Here is a 13,837-nt window from a genome sequence, read left to right on the forward strand (position 1 = left end):
AAAGTTCCTCAAAGATTTAAAAATAAAGAGGATCACATATTCACCCTATTATTCGAGCACAAACGGTCAAGTGGAGTAGATGAACAAAGTAATTATTCAAAACCCCATGAAAAGGATGGAAGTATCTAAGGGTAACTGGCCCGATGGATTTCCCAGAGTTCTATGGGCATTCCGAACTATAGCCAAGTCAATCACAAGGGGAGCCCCATTTTCTCTCGTGTACGGTGCATTATCTTTAATGCCGGTAGAAGTAGGGGAACCCACCTTGAGATATTTCCAGGCATATGAAGTATCAAACAACGAAGCAATGTTAGTCAACATGGAACTGCTCGATGAACGCAAGGACTTGGCACATGTAAGAATGATAGCTCAAAAGCAGAGATTGGAGCGGTATTATAATCGAAGAGACAACCTCCGTTATTTCAAAGTAAGAGACTTGTTCCCAAGGAAAGTAACTCAAAACACCCAGGATCTCAACAAGGGGAAGCTAGGTCCAACATGGGAAGGTCCCTACCAGATTTCAACTATCACCGGGAAAGGTTCATTCAAATTGGAAAACCAAAATGGAGAAAAGTTGCCCGAAATTGGAACGTGGCACACCTCAAAATATATTATTGTTGATGAACATTATCCGATCAGAAAGTATGTGTTGCACTCTTTTTCCCTTCCTTCAGGTTTTGTCCCAATTGGGGTTTTATATGGCAAGGTTTTCAACGAGGCAGCAACAGAAAACATACTACGAAGACAACATCAATAAGACCTTTAATAGAAAGCCACACAAGTAAATATCCACTCGGGGATATTAGATAATCTTTTGCTCTATAGCAAATTCCCACCGGGAAGTTAAGTTTGCTATTGATCAAAGGTTACCTGATCGTTCACGAGCACAAACCATTAGAGGGTGTTAGATAGTCCTTCACTCGATAACATAAATTCCTAAGAGGGAGTAAAGTGTGTTACCAATTTAAGGATTATATAGCAATGCATTAGTGCAATCTTTAAAGATACAAGACTTCCAGTATTCCAATTCGCACTTTTCGCATTCGAAAACTTGGGGGGGAGGGGAGGGGGTGATATGAGGATACAACAACAATGACTGACATGTCGACTGGGAAACGAAAAATTGGAAGATAATTGCATCATCAAGACTAGGGACTGCACGGCTAGCCCCGTAGAAACAAGTTAGCCACAAGTAATGGCAATTTATTTTCAGCATAGCAAATGCTTATGTACTTTTTGAAAAGACAAGGAATAAAATGAAATCCTTTTGTTTTTATCTTGTTTCTTGTCTGAACGATGAATTAACTTTGTCATTTGAAAGATAAACAAGTACTTCAAATGCTAGTGCTGTAATGAACAAGAGACATCCTCTTCAAGGGCACGTAAACATAATAGGTCCCTCTTATATAAAAACCCTCATGTTAAAGAGTTGGTTCTGGAAGAATTTATGCCCATAATAAAAATTCCTTCAGGGAAATATACACTCGAAGACGTATACGAAAGGACGCACAAAGTAAACTTGGGTAAATAATTATCAAAGCCATCACGAAAATGGGCTGATTCTCAGAGCCAAAAATGCTTTCGGGGAAAATACACCCAAGGCTTCACATAATAAGATGTAAAACAGAAAAGCTTGTGCAAAATTCTTAAGCAAAATGAAGAAAATGCAAAGATTAAAGATTTGCATGAATATTCAAATGAAAGGAAGACTCAAACAATACTTGAGCAACAAATGTTTGTATTTATAAAAACTCGATTAAACCGCACAGGCACAAGAATTGGAAAAAGAAAAGAAGCGCTAAGCTGCAGTATCTTCGAAACTAGGAGGAAAAGAAGTGTCTGTGCCCCCGGAAGAGGTAGACGGACCCATCGATGGCTCAACAATTTTACCAGTTTGGCCTTCAGCATCATCATCCCTGATTCTTCTTCAGTACTCGAGAACTCGGAACCGGAACCAAAGGACCAGGTGCATCAGACCTTACTGCGAGTCCACTTTTAGCAGCCAATTCAAGCTCACGTGCCTTAGCAATTTTGGCATCTAAATCAATCACACCAGCTTTGGCCTCTTCCAAGGTTTTTCTCCTCATGCTGTACATAACATAAGTTTTCTCAACAATGAGGGAAGACGCTCGGTGCTTATGTTCTTCTTTGAGTTGGGTTACCTCATCAGAGAGGTTTTCCCTGGCGGACCTAGCATATTTGAGGCTAACATCAATGTTGCACACAGTTGAATTAAAAAGCCTATTATGCTTGATAGTTTTCATGTACTTCTTTTCCAGCTGGGCGTGCTTCGCCCCCGTAGCAACAAGCTCTTCAATTTTGGAGTTCAAGGTTGCCTCTAAGTTGATCACTCTTTCAGCGGAGACAGCCTCGTGTTCGGTTGCAGCAAGAACAACATTATGGACTTCAGCCCATTTGGCCCAGGCTTCATCAAATCTAACCCTCAGCGGGTCAATTTATTGGCTAAGGATTACCATTTCTTGCTCTTTTTACCGCAAATGAGCCTCAAATACAAAAACCTCACCAGCTTTGGCTTCCAGTTCCGAAAGGAGAGCGGATGTTGCTCCTGCTCTACCAAAAGCTAATCCCCTCGGAAGCAAGAAAGTTGGCCTATAAAGTAAGAAATGTAAAATTCAGGATATGTTCATACCCAAAAATAGAAGGAGTAATAAAGGAATAAAGGAACGTACCACTGCGGCATTGTGCATGGCGTTGTTCAATAAACACTCTCTTGAGAGTGCCTAAATCTTTTCCCAGTCTTTCTCTGAATTCAGATAATTAGCAAGCTCCACCGGTCGGGATAGCAAGTTGCATCCGGTAGAGACCGAAAGAGTAACATTCCTCCTCCTTTGCAGATCTTCAGAAGGGGCATGACAATTTTGCCCCAAATTCCCATGAACTGTGGACTGTGGAAGAGGAACACCTTTTTCATTGTCAGGTGCGACTGGTGGAGATGATGTAGCAATTCCTGGTAGTAGAGTGGATGAAGATCGAAGTGATATAGCAATTGCTTGCATTGATGAAGATGGAGATGAAGCTGATTGAGTTGAGGAGTGAGAAGCAGCTGCATCAAATATAGTGCTGGTTATAGGAAGCTCGCCAACCAAAGACGTCAAGGACCCGGTATTCAATCCTGCAGTACCGGGAACAACAATTAGGGCCCAAAAATGGGAGGTAACATTATCTACAAAATCAAACTCTCCCTAAAGTGTTGAGGCATCGTCCTCGGTTGGTGTAACTCTCACTATAGGCCGAGCATCGTGTTGAGATGATTAGGATTCTCGTCTTCTATGTAGAGAATCTTACTCATCACTAGATTCTTCATCATCGTCGATTGTGACCGTGTTTATGACCGGCCCGGAAGGAGTACCAATCCCCATCGCTACCGGAGATGATTCGGAGGCATCAATCCTCGTCCTCTTATTCTTTTCCCCGGCAGCAGATGGGTGTCTTCTCTTTTGTTGTCTGTGTTTCAACCGGGTACTCCATAAAGAAACATTTTATTCTAAAGAAGGCACAGAGACACCTGTTTGAGTAAGTGCCTCCTGAAGCAGCCTCGTTGCATCAGCAGGATCAGCCAAAACATCCTCCTTGGGAACAACAATAGAGCCTGCGGGTAGACCTAATTTCATAGACAAGTTAGAAGGGATCAATCAAGTTCTTCACATGAAAAATTGAAACAAGGTGAGTTTGAATTACCATGATTCTTGGCCTTCCACCCATATTTAGGGGCTTTTTCTTTCCATAAGCGAGTCTCGGGCGTTGTAACGTCCAAGATCTTTTTTACCCAACGGTCCAAACCTTCAATTACCGATGGGATCCATCGAGTTAGTCAAACAGGCAAAGGATGGAGGATCAATACAGCTATAGAAAAATATTTAGTAAAAGGAAATACGAAACAAAGAGCTTACGAGTACAGTTCCAAGTGACCGGAAATGATGGACTCATTGCCGGAATGATGTAATTGGTGGCAGCTGCAATGAACATTTCCATCCACCCACGGTCATTGTCATCATCCATGCTGGACAACAAAGCATGGTGGCCACGTTTGCAGAGGTTTATCATTCCATTGGGAGAATAGAGATTCATCATATGAGCTAAAGTTAGCTTCTCTTCAGTCTCCTGGCACAAATGCCGAAGGTAAGCAACGATCCTCCATATAGAAGGACTTACTTGTGCCAAACATACTTGGTAGCGGATTCATAACTCCGCAATCACGTGGTCAAGCTCTCCGCACAAAAAGAACGCACCCAAAGTAAAGTGTTATGTCTAAAAATATGTAAAACCTTTCTTCGATAGGGTGACTTGCTATGATAGATCAGGAGCAGTAATATCCAAGTCATGGCAGCAGTTGTCTTCCTTCACAGTAGGAATGCTAGAAGGACGTATGGAATAAAGATACTTACTGACATCCATGTACGAGAGTTAGCAGTAGGGAATTTCTCTCCGAAGTCTTTTGTGGTAATAAGACTTCTATGGATGATGGAGCTGACTGTTGGAGGAGCAGAGTCCTCGACCTTGTTCTTGCTTTTTGAAAAACCAATATGCTTCGAGGAAAAAGCCATTGTATGGAAGAAAGAGAAGGTTTTTTGTTTGAAGAGAATTACAGAAAAAATGAAGAGCAAGATGCAAGTTAGATATGGAAAGCTTGAACAATTATGAAGTATAAGGGAGAAAGTTTATACGTATATGTAAACGTTTTGGCGGATAAATTCATGGCCATGATTACCTCGATAATCGGCAAAAGTTGTGCTGAATTGTGGGATGACGCATGTTCGGGGTATTAAATGTGGAGAGACGTGCGTCTAATCAACCGTCAGAAGCCTTCATAGGGAATTATAGTAATTCCTGCCAAAAGAGTGTTTTTACCAACTTCTTGGTAACACAAATTTATGTCATCGGAAAGCAGGGGGACTACCTGTATAGGGTAAAAACTACTATGACACATGGCCGTCCAAAAAAGGGACTCATGGAACCCAAGACGGGGGTTGGCCAAAGACCGAAGGCAACTGTTTCGTTTGTCACCAGAAAGAATAACGCTCATAAATATGTGATAAATGCTCTTTTCCCGGTAGCATTTAATAGAAAATATTCCATGGCATTAAAAGCAATTACCCGTTATAGGGAATTTAGCATTTATGTTTACCGTTACATCTTCATCAATGTCCCTCATATTTGACATTAAAGAAGAGCACGATCCTAGGATCTCCTTCATAGCTATAAATAGTGAGCTCAGTTATCCTTGTAAAGGACACACATTTTCTGAAAAACTTATACTACATTCTATATAAAGCTCAATACAATCTCATCTTCTTACTTTTTGATTTCGCTGTTGTTGTGCTTGGAAATCCTGTTCCCGAAACTGTTGCTTCTGCTATTTCATCTATATCCTAAGGCTAAATATTGCATAATTATTCAATTATTTTATTATTTTAGGATCAAATTAATTCACTTCTCTAGAAATAATGTATAAATTCAACTGTACCGTTTTATGGGTAAACAAGTATATTAGAGTGAACTCCTAGTATTAGATAATGAAAAAGCATGGAGTATATGTCAAACACAACGGTAATGTATTTCATTTTGTCCTGAAGTTTGTACCTTTTGATGTATTTGTGCGCAGTTGACTAGTATTCACATTTCTGCTGAATTAGAAAGAAAATCAACTCCACACGAAGTAGCATCTTCTCTCAACAAGAAATCATTTCAACTTTCAAACCCACACGAAGTAAAATGAATTTTTAAGACTTTGACAATTTGTTGAATCTTAGCTGTAACAAACTGAATGGGAAGCATACATGTAAACAGATAGGGGTAGATGCACGTTGGCTAAAGCCGTGTCACTGTATGACCCAAAATTTAGATATAGGTTTATAAAATCAAATGTATTACAATATAAAGTTAATCTTAGCCAATATTAATATCCAAAGGATAGATCGAATATTTTTATAGTAAGATCCCACGTGTGGTCTTGAATGGCAGTGAATGACAACAATAACAATATAATAAAATAACTCAAGAATATGAAAGATAGTAATAAGTAATAATAATAAATGACATTTAAGTAAATAAATGAATGGAGGCCACTCGACAAAGGTGATATTTCTCAATTATTCTTCTGACAAGGATGGATAATGATAAGCCTTTGAATATTTGGACCCTTCTTGCATCGGGGAAGAAAAGATAGGTAAAGATGTAAGATAAAGGAGAACTTTGTATATATATGATAAAGGGAGAATCTACAGAGAATGTCAATGTATTGTTCTTTATAATAAATGTCCAATCCCCTCTATAACTAGATATCTTTCTATTTATAAGGGTACATTGGCCACAAAACCCTAAATAGTACAACTGGGAGGAATATTGACTGGAATATTCTCTATGAATTCGTAATCCAAGAACTAGTCGTTACTACTTTAATAAAAGGAGTTCTCGTCCTCATCCTCATCCTCTGTTGAGTCACTTTAACCTCGTTGGTGACGTGTTATCTTCTCGTGACGTCGACCCTTTGTGGCATGGTCATTATATCGCATTTACGAGATGTGGAAGCCTTTGAAGGCTTCCTTAATGTCGACTTGGTCCACATGTCATATGGTAGTTTCTGTCCATACAGTTAGGGCCTCCGCTTGTTGAGGTCGTCCTCGTGGGTGATTTCAATGAGCGGATAAAACGGTCATTGTGAAAAACGAGCGACGTGGCATTTTGCGGACCTCATATTCAAATCTCAAACTTCCCGGGTGATTTATTTGAACTATCTTGTCAAGGAAAAGGTATGATGTCTTGACGTCATTCATCATAATGACGCCTGTCCCCGACGCTTCACAACAATACACACATGACTCTAAATTAGCTCTGCCATTTAGATTTTAGTGAAAATCATGATAAATCATTTCAGGTTTTTTGCCTCTTCTCTATAAATAGAGCTTGTTTTACCAGAACTCGAATTTTTTTCCCTTTAGAATCACCTTCAAATTTTGTTCTCCTGCTAACTCATATATGTTCTTCATACTTCCAATTTTCTTCTCCTAATCAACTTCCATAGCCATGTCAAACATCCCTTGTGATGTAAATGAGGAAATCTAGACCATTCTCTTGGCTGTTGTGTTTCCCATTCATGGGGAAGAAACCATCTCCGCCACTGAAAATGAGGCTCTTCCTTCAGTGGAGGAGATCATCCCCCGTAATCCTGATGCTAAACCTGATCTTCAATGGTCACCGGAGGTGATGACTGAGAAATTCTAATCTTTGATGACATCCAAGTGTTTGGCTGAATTCAAAGCCACGTTTGGCCTCCCCGACCACGTGGAGCTAATTCTCGCTGACAACGATAAAGTACACGTCCACTTTCCTGGTACTGTGCTCTTTATGCCTACCCATTCACTATTGGCTACTCGTTGCCCCTTCTTACACTAGTGGAGGAGTTTTGTCATCATTATAAGGCTTGTCCTACTCAGCTTGCCCGTTACGTATACAAAGTAATCAACATGCTATCGAAGGTTTCCGAACTTGCTGGATTCGAGGTCACGGTGCGGCATTTGCTGCATCTGTTTGCACCCATCATTTATCGGGGGATGATGTCGAACCTTCGACATAGTGGAGGCAAGTGCTTGGTAGTAAAAATGGATGATAAAGGTAGTCATCAAGTCTGGATCGACCATTGTTTCATCAAGATTGAGGCCATCATGGACGATGTTACATGTTTCCCTGAGGCCTGGAACCACAATCGTAAGTACTTGTGCTCTTGCCTCTACCTTTTCAAATATTTGTTCATTCTGAGCTTGTCGAATGATCATTCTTTTTTTGAAGCTACTAGTTGACCTCTTCCGTTGGTGATGTATGTCGCCGACTGGATTAAATAAGTTTTCCCTTGTACTCTGGGGATTCATGAGTTCCCGAGCTTCTTTTAGAAGTTCAAACAGGCCCTCCCCTAGACAGGTAATTTCATTCTTCTATCCGGCGTCACATTCGTATTTGCTTACATCATCGTGCTTACCTTTTACATTTCCTCTAGGTTCCATCAGGGGGCTTGCAAGAAGGAACATGGTGCCTATGCCTTCGTTCGGGAGGAGAAGGGTTGCTACGCTTTCTATCTCTGCACTCATCTCGGCTCCAGCTCCCCCCTCGGTTTCCCTCATCTTTGAGGATGAGGAGGTTTCTCCACATGATGCAGACTTGAGACACCACAAAAGGAAGGGCGTGGATGTAGGAGGAGGTGTGCCCGCAGCCGTTGCCATGTTAGGGGATTAGATCATGGTACAGGAGACCTCGGCGATATTTCTTGGGGAGGATGCTGGGGTGACCTGTGAGGTGCCTAAGCTATAGAGACCAATGTGGACATACTTTTGCGTCCTAAGGAGGAGACAGTCGTGAATGGGACACTACCTGAAAGCTCTGCGCCTCTTGGGCAAGAGGAGGCCTCTTCTTCTAGGCTGGCTAGGGATGCTCCTCCCGTTAATTTGGAAAAAGGTAAATTCCCATTTAAAAGGGCGATGAGTACAGTTCCGACATCGAACCTGAGGATATAGTCAACGCCCTTGGCCCTCTATGCTATGAAGCTGAACATGTGACCCTCAAAGAACTGAGGGACAACATCATGTCGAAGAGCATCGCCAACCTCGCTCTTTGGGTAATTGTCCTCTTGTTTCATTATTTCTTCTTTGCTTTAGTTTGTAGTTCATCATCCTAGATATTGAAAGCGTACGGGAAGATAAAAAGCTAATGGAGATATACTGGAGACTGATGACCAAGTACGCTGAGTTCCGCAAAAGGTATAAAGGGGCACATAGGCAGCTTAGTCAAGAGGGTGACATGCATGCTTTGTGGGAGGAGCTGAAGAAGAAAGACGAGGAGTTTACGACGGCTGTAGAACGATTTAACATTCTTGACGGAGCATTGAAGGGTAAAGAGGAGGATCTCAAACTGAGCAAGGGCGTGGAGGACCAATTCAGCGACCTCCAGAGCCATGTGGTTCAACTACAAATTACGTTGGACGGGTGAAAATTTGAAATGGATGCTCTCAAAAGGGAGGTCGCGAAGAAGCAACAGATGCTTGAGCAGGTGGAGTCCTCCCGAATGGATACTCGAAGGAGGGTTGCCATGCTAGAGTTGGCTAATAGGACTCTCCGTTCTGAGTGGGATAATGCTCTGCCAACGGTCAAAGTTAAAGTGGCCAGGCATGAGGAGAGAATTGGATAGTTGGACAAGGAGAACTCTGAGATGCTCGAGCAAGTTTATGCTGCGAAGGCCGAAAATGCCTGACTGCTCGAGCGTCCCTCTACATCTTATTCCTATGAGTTTCCTAACATTCCTAGAGAGAGGTACAAATATTGGATCCTCTCTGAATCTATATTGGACGTGATTCGTGAGTTGAAAAAGACTGGGTTTGTCTTTGAGATGTCCATTGAGGAGGCTCGAGTTAAACCTCGTGAGCCCTGGGTTGCCTATGAAAATGATCCTGCTACACCTCAGCCTGCCTCCAAGCAAGGCGGTGAGGTGAGTGTGGACTAGCTCGCGGACAATGCTTGGTATGCTAGTGCTTATGGTCGAGACGAGGATGGGGGGACGACGGAGATCAGGGTGGCGATGGCCATTGAATTGTTAGCTTTCAGTTTTGCTCATCTTTTGTATTATTCTTTATGTTGGCATCTTTAAACGTCTTTGTAAAGACTTCAGTTACGAAATACAAAAGTTTGTTTTGGTTTTGTATGCGCCTTTTTGCCTTTGTGAGTTCTTGTTTTTTGTACTCATTTTTTACTTTTGTGCTTTGTTCGTCGGTATCTTCTATTTGTGTTTTGGCCGAGGGCTGATAAGGGTTGTTCGCACATGTCGAATTTATTGTTGAGTTAGGTCGAGGTCGAGGGCCAATAGGAGTTGTTCGACCCGATCTAACTTTCCTTTTGTTAAGTCGTGGCCGAGGGATGATAGGCATTGTTCGAGCTAGTCAGACTTATGTTTTCATTTAAGTTACGACAGTGGGCCGATAAGTGTTGTTTGAGTAGACCGAATGTATCATTTTTGTTAAGTTGCGGCCGTGGGCCAATAGGAGTTGTTCGAACTGGTTGAACTTACCTTTGACTAAGTTTGATCGTAGGCCGATAGGTATTGTTCGAGTTGATCGAACGTACCATTTTTGTTAAGTTGCGGTCGTGGGACGATAGGAGTTATTTGAACTGCTCCAACTTACCTTTGACTAAGTTGCGCCCATGGGCCGATAGTTATTATTCGGGTTGATCGAACGTACCATTTGTTTAAGTTGCGGACGTGGGCCGATAAGACTTGTTCGAACTGATCAAACTTACCTTTGACTAAGTTGTAGCCGTTGGCCGATAGGTGTTGTTCGAGATGATTGAACATATCATTTAGTAGAGCAAATTCAATTAACATGCATCTTTATTAATTCGACATCGTTGCTTCGATTACATCACTTTGCCCTTAGGAAACTTTTAGAAAAACTTACAAGTTTTGGGTGTTGGCTGGCGTTCCAATCCAAATCCTAGTATATCTAGTTCCTTCATTGTTTGACTTAGAGATTCTTGATGAATCGAGCAATGAAAAATATGTCTGCTCTTGCGTACTCCAACTCAAAGTTTCTCACTCATTGCCTCATTAAAAACCCCCTTGAGAAAATCTATTCGGGACAAAACTCAAGTGAGGGAAAAAAAGTACGACTTACAGGGCACTTCTTATTTTTCACACGTTGAAGTAGTTGAGATGAATGATGTTTCAATTGTTTGGTAGCTGCTTACCTTCAATAGTGTCTAGTTAGAGTGAACCCTTGTTCGCTTTGCCTATGATTTTGTGTGGTCCATCCTAGTTGGTTCCTAACTAGCCCGTTCGTGGGCCCCTTATCTGCTTGAGTCTTGTCTTTGAGTACGTAGTCCCCGATCTTGAGAAATCAAACATTTGCCTTTCTATTGTAGTAGCGTTCTGCTTGTTGTTTCTATGCGACCATTTTTATGTATGCCATATCTTGTCGCTCGTCGATCACGTTGAGGTCTTGTCTCCTTTTCTCGTCATTACTGGTGCTGCATTGATGGGAGTACCTTAGGTTGGGTTCTCCGATTTGACTAGTATGACTACTTCCATTCTGTAGACTAGAGAATAAGGTGTTTCTTGTGTGCTCGTTTTCGAGGTTGTTCTGTGCGCCCATAATGCTTGTGGGATTATTTCGGGCCACAATCCCTTTGCCTCCACGAGTTTCTTCTTCATGATTTTTAAGATAGATTTGTTGGAGGATTCTGCATGTTCGTTGTCAATTGGGTGGTAAGGAGTTGAAAGAATCCTTTTAACAACTAAGTGATTTTACTTCCCGTGAACTGAGGCCCATTGTCACAACTTATCTCTTTAGGTAGGCCGAACCGGCATATGATATTTTTCCATATGAAGGCGATTACATCTTGCTCGTGAATTTTGCCGAACGATCTTGCTTCCTCAAACTTAGAGAAATAGTCAGTTAAAATTAAAGGGAATTTTACATTACTTCATCCTAGTGGAAGAGGTCCCACGATATTCATTCCTCGTTTGACGAACGGCTATAGAGAGGTGACAGATTGGAGGTGTTCGCCTGCTTGGTCAATTATTGGGGCGTATCTTTGACACTGCTTGCATTTCATAATGAATTGTAGGGTGTCTTTCTTCATGGTTGGCAATCAATATCCAGCTCGTATGAGGCATCAAATAAGTGCCCGGTCACCGTAGTGACCTTGGCGGACCTCCTCAAGAACGCGTTGGGTTTGGTTTGGGTTTAAGAATTTTTCTTAAGGGGACTCCATATGTTCTTTTATACAAGTTGTTGTGAAGGAGCCTATACCTGGCGACTTGCATTCTCAGATTTTTAGATTCTTTTTTGTCGTTTGGGACGGTGCCGTCCTGCAAATAATTTATAATTCAATTGTGCCAGTCCTAACTTAAGTTTATGAATTTTACCTCGATGTGAGCTAATGTCGAGCTGAGAAGGTGCACCATGCTCTTATCCTCATGGGTTATGCTTTTGGTGGCAGCGGCCAATTTGGCAAGGCCGTCTGCTTTGACATTCTAGGTTCGAGGAAACTAGTCGAGCTAGCATTCGTCGAATTCGAGTAGCAAGTTTCATATCTCGGCCTGGTAATTTTGTAGTCTATGCTCATTGATTTAGTAATTTCCTGTAACTTGGTTGAATAAGAGCTGAGAATTGTAGCATAGCGTCAATCGTTTCGCCTCATATTCGACCGATAGTCTCAATCCTGCAATTATGGCCTCATACTCGGCCTCGTTGTTAGTCATATTTGGGCATCTTATGGATTGGCGAACTATTTCACTGGTGGGAACCTCGAGCACGAGTCCCAACCCGGACCCACAGTTGTTGGATGCATCTTCAGTGTGTAGGACCCAAAGGTCCTGTGTTTCTAGAGAAGCTTGAATAGCTTCTTTCTCAGCCTCATGTATAACTTTTGCGCTAACGTCTGCGACAATGTCGGCGAGCACTTGCTACTTTATTATTGTGCGAGGATGATAAGTGATGTCGTGCTCACTTAATTCAATTTCCCATTTGGCCAGCCTCCCCGATAGCTTGGGTTAGTGCAACATGCTTCTCCAAGAAAAATGGTGACGGAAGAGATCAGGTGGCACTGGAAATATGGCCTAAGCTTTTGTGAAGCCACGACCAGGGCCAACGCTGGTTTCTTAGTGTAAGGATACCTCGTATCGGTGTGGACAAGTGGTTTTTTGATATAATAAATTGGATGTTGCGTACTTTCATCTTCTCATAACAGGACCACACTTACTACTACTTTCGAGATGGCAAGGTAAACGAGGAGGCGTTCCCTAAGCCCGTGCTTTGAGAGTAAGGGTGGCAACGATAAGTGTTCCTTAAGTTTTTTCAACGCTTGTACACATTCGGCCGTCCACTCAAGGCTGTTAATCTTTTTGAGTACATTGAAAAACCTGTGAAATCTATCAGACAACCGAGAGATGAATCTGGAAAGGGCGGCTATTCGGCCGGTCAGTCTTTGGACTTGCTTCTTAGTGGTCAATTTAACTGGTATCTCATTGATAGCCTTAATTTGATCTAGGTTGACCTTAATTCCTTGCTGTGATACTAAGAAACCCAAAAATATTTCTGATGCCATGCCAAACGCGCACTTTTCAGTGTTCAATTTCATTTTGTACTTTCTTAGTATGTCGAATTCTTCCTTTAAGTGATCAATATGATCCTCAGCTTTCACGGACTTGACCAACATGTCGTCGATGTACACCTCCATGGTTTTGCTTATCTGATCATTAAACATTTTTGTGACCAACCTTTGATAAGTAGCCCTTGCGTTCTTCAACCCAAATGGCATGCCTTATAAAGATACGTTCCTCTGTGAGTGATGAACGTTGTCTTCTCTTGGTCGTCTTCTTCCATGAGTATCTAGTTGTAGCCTGAGTAGGTGTCTAGAAAACTTAGTTGTTCATGCCCTGATGTTGCGTCGATGAGTTGGTCGATGTGTGGTAGTGGGAATGTATCTTTTGGACATGCTTTATTCAGGTCGGTGAACTCCACACACATCCTCCATTTCCCGTTCTTCTTTTTGACCATTACTACATTGGTAATCTATTTACTGTATTTTGACACCCCAATAGAGTTGCTCACCAATAATGTTTCTACTTCTTCGTGGACGACCTCATTGTTTGCAGGGTTAAATTTCCGTCAGGCCTTCCTTACTGTGGGGCAGTAGGGTTTGATGTTTTATTTGTGCGTGGCTATCTTGGTGGGGAGGTCGGGCATATTTACATGGCTAATATCAAATAAATATGCGTTAGCTATTAAGCATTTACTTAATTTACTTAGGTCCCGGAGTTTGCAACTGATCTAAGC

The sequence above is a fragment of the Nicotiana tomentosiformis genome, chromosome 4 (assembly GCF_000390325.3).
Source record: "Nicotiana tomentosiformis chromosome 4, ASM39032v3, whole genome shotgun sequence".
Lineage (NCBI taxonomy): Eukaryota > Viridiplantae > Streptophyta > Magnoliopsida > Solanales > Solanaceae > Nicotiana > Nicotiana tomentosiformis.